Source organism: Stegodyphus dumicola, chromosome 11, assembly GCF_044657685.1.
Source record: "Stegodyphus dumicola isolate Sdum_Otavi_A_Nest chromosome 11, ASM4465768v1".
Lineage (NCBI taxonomy): Eukaryota > Metazoa > Arthropoda > Arachnida > Araneae > Eresidae > Stegodyphus > Stegodyphus dumicola.
Genome location: NC_140778.1, coordinates 20,353,868 through 20,360,300, shown reverse-complemented (window position 1 = coordinate 20,360,300; position 6,433 = coordinate 20,353,868).

Sequence of the window (6,433 nt, the reverse complement as noted above, 5' to 3'; positions counted from 1 at the left end):
TGCTGTGATTGGTTGGAGGGTTATCTTTTTCACGCCAAACTGGATACTGGCGCCAAATACGTAAATCTAGTAAAAATAGAAATCGTATTCCGCCATTTTCGTCGGTGAGTGTTTTTACTGCACGTGCTAATTCTTAATTTGATTTTGTTATTTGTATTATTTTTATTATGTCTTTGTCTAAGCAAACAGGAAAAATGAAAATACTTATAATCGGAGATTCGATGATAAAATATTTAAAAGAATATTTATTGCAGAATTTACTGGATTATGAAGTTCATTTTCATTGTTTTCCGGGTGCTACGATTGAAAGGTTGACACCCAAGATAACCTTGATAGACAATCAATTTGAGTTAGTTTTGGTTCACGTTGGTACCAATAAATCTTGTGACACTTTGGATGACATTCATCATAAATATGATTGTCTGTATAAGGTTATTGAGCGTTTAAACCCGAAGATCATTCTGTTTTCAGGTATCTTCCTGCATGAACGAAATTTATTCGAGAATGGTTTCAACCCGTACAGTTTAAAGAAGCTGAACAGAAAATTAGCTCGGATAAACACTAATCTCTTCGAAGCATTCAAAGGCCGAGAAGCTTTTTCTTTTTGCAGATCTGGTGAGTACTGTTGGAGTACTTGTCTGTCAAGAGACGGATTGCATCTGAACCGCTTGCACAGCTTGGGAGAATTTTTGTGAAGGACATAAAGAGCGTTTTGAATGTGAAATCCCTTCCAAAGGTAAGTGCTACATGTTTTTCCTCTGTATCTGCTATTGAGTGTCCAGCTTTATCCATTGTTTCAGGAAAACATCCTTCTGTACCTATCACGATTTTGGATAATTATCCTCGTGCTTCTGTCATTTCGGATACTTCAAGCACTCACTCTAAACCTCTTTATTCAAGTGTTTTGAAACGGGTTTCTTCTGTTTGCAGCACTTTGGATAGTCATCCTGATACTTTAGGCTTATCAGATTCTAGTGTTTCAGTTTTGTGTGCTCCTTCAAGTGTTTTGAAACTTTCGCATGTCTGTACTACATTGGATAGTCGCCCTAATGCTTTAGCATTACCAGGTGTTTTGACTGATTTGGATAACCATCCCAGTATTTCAGTATTGTTGGATTCTCCAGATTTTCTTTCTAAACCTCTTTATTCAGATGTTTTAAAATGTGGTTCTACCAACACGTCTTTGGATAATCATCCCAGTGGTTTCTTGTTATCGGATTTTCCAATTCTTGAGCCTATAGTCGACACTGTTTCGAGTATTCTTGACATCACTGCCAGTTTCTCAGAATTCCAGTACTCCATCTGTTTCTCATTTTTCTGCTGATCCAAGAGTATCTGTTTCACAGATTTCTGGTTCTTTGTATCCTGTTACAGTTGCTTCTGAGCTTGCAATTAATTCCATTTCATCTGCTTTATCAGATTTTCCATTTCTTGAAAGTGCTGTTAACATTGGTCCAAATAATGTTGATGCCATTGCATCTGTTCCTCAATTTTCTGTTGCTTGTGTGCTCAATTCTGAATCTTCTGCTTTTCAGGTTCTCACCTATTTTAGTTCTCCTGTTTCAGACTCGGCTTCTTTCATCTCATCAGATCTTACAGTTGTTGATCTTCGATCTGTCGGCTGTTTTTCAACCATTTCATCGATTTTACTTTTTGAAGATGATAATGAATGTTCAAACTTTACGTTTGGGGGTGCTAAGAGTCCAAATAAATCTGAAAATAACAATAAAATTGAACTCGTGAGTAATTATGATAAAGAAAAGGTTGATCTTTACATTATGGTAACTTGGCGATTTTTGGCGAAAATTTGGCTACCAACTCTCCTACAGCAACTCTCTATTTTTTTTTTCACGCCGCCATTTTGTCTTCACGAAGTAAAGACATGTTTCTTTTCTTTTTATCTACTGAACACTTCTTCCAACAATCTACTAGCCGAATTACACTTATGCTAGAAATTTTATCTAACAAAACTGCTTAATCATGACAAATATTCACTGCAAAATTGAGAAAAAGTGCACAATACCATACTCCTTACGCGTTTTTCAAAATAAAACATACACATAAACCATGTCAGGTCGACTTATTTTTACTTAAAAAAAATCCCAGAATTACACAAAAATGGCATTGCGCACACTCTTCACTATATCCCTGTACACTGCTTTTTTCTCATAAATTAGAAAAATTTCACGAAAAGACATGACAATTTTCTGAATCTTTAAACCCGGTAAAAAAAACATATATGAAATTACCTGATCGCGAAAAAGTATATACCCTTTCCAAATATGAACATTTCCACATATAAAATAAATAAAATATCCATAAACTTTTGCCTCTAAATCATCTATTATATAATAAACATCACCAACGAATTCATACCGCAAGCATTACAAATTCTTAGTGTCAAATATTTAAATTATTTCCATGCACGTTTACTTCAACTAAAACGTATACCAAATTCCTACAAACATAAAATTCACAAAATAACTATCATTTAATTAAAATATCACTAAACCATGTACATGTCGACTTATTTTTACTTAAAAAAAATCCCAGAATTCCACAAAAATGGCATTGCGCACACTCTTCACTATATCCATGTACACTGCTTTTTTCTCATAAATTAGAAAAATTTCACGAAAATACATGACAATTTTCTCAATCTTTAAACCCGGTAAAAAGAACATATATGAAATTACCTGATCGCGAAAAAGTATATACCCTTTACAAATATGAACATTTCCACATATAAAATAAATATAAATAAAGTATCCAAAAACTTTTACCTCTAAATCATCTATTACATTATACACGTCACCAACGAATTCATACCGCAAGCATTACAAATACTTAATATCAAATATTTAAATTATTTCCATGCACGTTTATTTCAACTAAAACGTATACCAAATTCCTACAAACATAAAATTCACAAAATAACTATCATTTCATTAAAATATAATTAAATTCAAAAACACTACTTAAAGTATAAATGAGCACATACATTAAATTAATAAAAATTACCTTACAATCCTAATTACTTTAAACTAAATCATTGCTAATAAAAATTTTCCCAATAATACCAAATTCCTTTCCACCTTACATTTAGAACAATGCATAAAAATAATATCCTTAAATAATTAAAAATACTAACTTACCTAATCTTCTTCAGAATCTTGATTACGTGGCGGATACACTTTTCTAATTCATTCAATAAAATTATTGAAAGATTTTTTTCTGCGAATTTTTCCTCCATACTTCCTCCGCTAAATAAAAAGCAAACTTCTCTTTATCACAATGCCTAAATACCCATTTCGAATTCACTTTAGTTAGGGCCATGGGATCCAAAAATTAAACAACACTGTTTCACACAACACAGAATAAAGCTAAATACAAAATTTCCACATTTTTTCCCGATTTCCCCCCTTTTCCGATTAAAGAACCGTAATTCGTCCATTAATATCACATGACATATCCCATGATCTCTCATTTCTCTCATGCAAAATAATGCGTAATCGGAACTGAGTACTGCTCACATTATTACCAAAGTCCCAGGTAGTAACCTTTATCGCCTCCAAAATGTCACCAAACTACCAGTTACCATATTGTAAAGATCAACCAAAGAAAATTGTGCTCCTAATGGAAAATCTAAGATTTGCCCTAAATGTAAGAAACCTTTTTCTTCTAAACAGTCCTTATCTAATCATAAACGTAACTGTAAAGGTATTGTAGAAATGAAATATCCCAGAGTGTGTGAAGTTTGCATGAAGTCGTACTCCACTAGACAATCATTTTCCAATCATAAAAAATGTTGCAAAGCACCATCAGCTGAATGTATTCCAAAGGCATATATTTGTGACTGGTGTGAGAGAGATTGTAAAAGCCACAGTAACCTCTTTCATCATAAAAAGATATGTAGTATTAAAAATCCTACATCTAATAATTCTAAGCCATGTGTTATTCCTGATTGTAAGGAAACATTTTGTTCTGATAATGAATGTAATAAACATTTGGCTGAATATCATGATTATGAGATGGCTGTGCAAGAACTTACATTTTCATCAATAGGAGAATTTCAATTCTGGTTAGAATCGCATAGTAAGCAGACATTCAGTTTTTATAAAAAGTCTGCTGGATGTAGATGTAGGAATGATAAAACTTTTCATTATTACTGTTGTCAATTTAATGTAATGCATAAAAAGAAAGTTTCTGTTTCTAGTAGAAAAAATCTAAAAGATACTTTACCTTCCAACTTTAAGTGTCCGTCAAAAATTTTAGTTTGTGAAGAATCGCACCTTGTCACAGCTATATTTTATTCGAATCATAATCATGAATTGTCTTTTGAAAATAGCAGGTTCCACCAACTTAGTCAGAGTTGCCGTAATAAAATTAAAGCTTATGCACAGTTAGGTGTATCCACGGATCAAATTCAAAAATTTATCAGAGATGGAAGTGGACTGCGGGATAATAGGGAAGGCATATATGATAAAGATGTCTTTGTAACACGAAGAGTGATAAACACTTACAAAAGCGGTTAGTATGTTCCTTTCCTGGTGATGATTCACTTTCAGTTGCCACAATAGTTGAAAAACTCAGGCAAGAATCATATGATCCAGTACTTATTTATAAACCACAAGGAAAGCCAACATTGTACGGTCCAAAAGGGCTTGATAAACTTTCTTCTACAAATGAGTCTTTTGCATTAGGATTGCAGACTAAACAGCAGAAAGATATGATGATTAAAGGTTGCTCCAGGATTGTATGTATTGATTCTACTCGCAAAACAAATCAATATGATTTTTATTTATTAAAGTTAATCGTTCCTCATGAGTTTGGTAGTGTTTATCCTGTAGCGCATTTCATTACAAATCAGTTAGACCAGGATACAATGTATAATTTATTCCTTAGTATCAAATGTGTAATACCGGAACTTTATGTCAATTGTCTTATGACAGATGATGATAAGACTACCCATCCTGCATTTGATAAAGTATTTGGTCCTGGTATCAGGGTCAATGTTCCTTCTAACCTTCTTCGGGAACATACAAGGACCTGACTCGGAACAGAGAGCTTACTAAAGCTATGTTCACTAATTGTGGTAAGTAGACAGGATACAGACGAAGGGTATACAAAACCCTTTATTTTTCTCTATATACAATAACTTTCGTACTTCGGAATACAATGACCCGCCACTCGGGGTCTAACGTAAAAGTATAAAAATAAAACTAAACTCTAATTTAACTTTAGAATAATACACGTGGAAGATTGGCCTTATAATAACAGGAAGCGTATGTAGCACAGAGACTGTGAACACTACAATACGTTTAATTTATCAAGAGGATTAAAACTTCTGGCCTGGAAGGCAAACAAGCAACTGCGTAACTTCTAAGGTAAGCGGCTTGCGTTGACTCACTGCTTCCTCTCTCTCGCTTGGCAAAAAGGCCACACTTAAATACTTGGCGTTCGCCAGACAAACTTTGCATAAAAACCTTCACGCTTATAATTCTGGCCGGAAGTAGAAAATAAGAAGTGATAGTAAAGATTTAAAATAAAATAAACGTTAGTAAAAGTTAAGATCCTTACATACTTCCAGCCAGAGTTAATTAGTTTGAAACTGAGGTCTAAAACGACCTTGTTGAAAACTTTTAGCTCTAGAATCTAACGCGAGGCCAATCTTTACAAACATAACTTCGCTAGAAACTAGAAATTTAAAAGAAAGAAATTTGTTACAATAGCAGCTCCCAGGATATACAACAATCTTTTTTTCATCTGTACTGCATCTAAACAGGAGCTTTTATTTAATTCTGGTTCCTTCCAGAGATCTGGAAGGAAAACTAGTTTAATGAAATGTTACACAATGACATGGCAAGTAACATATACAATTATAGTGCTCTTAATATTCTTATTTCATTCATGACTATTTTAATTATCTCTCCCCGTGCTCTCTGACATGTGTTGTAAAAGAACACCAAACACGAATGTGTTTCTGTCTACGTGTGCCACACTTCGTCCTACAATCAAAACACTAACGTGTTAAAATTCAACATAACGAGACTTCTTAACACACCCTAATTTCAACTCTAAACCCTGAGGTACTATTCTAAAAGTGGCTAACTCTAAAGTGTAGCGTCAGAGAGCCTAACTACATCATTCAACCTTTAACACATATTCGCCATGATTTAGTCTTTACAGTCACACGAATAACAAATTTTTAACATTACTTTCACTTTTACCATATCACGGTATTTCTTAACATTTAAAATAACAGAACATATCAACATGCCGTTAATTTTACAGATTTGAAAACATACATTAGTAGTACATTGTTAACTTCTATTCTTTTCAAAGCAAGTGCCAATTCTTTCTACATTGAAATACTACATTTCAAAAAAAGTCTTTCAGACTAAAACTTCTCTCTTGCTAGAATGTTTTAAAT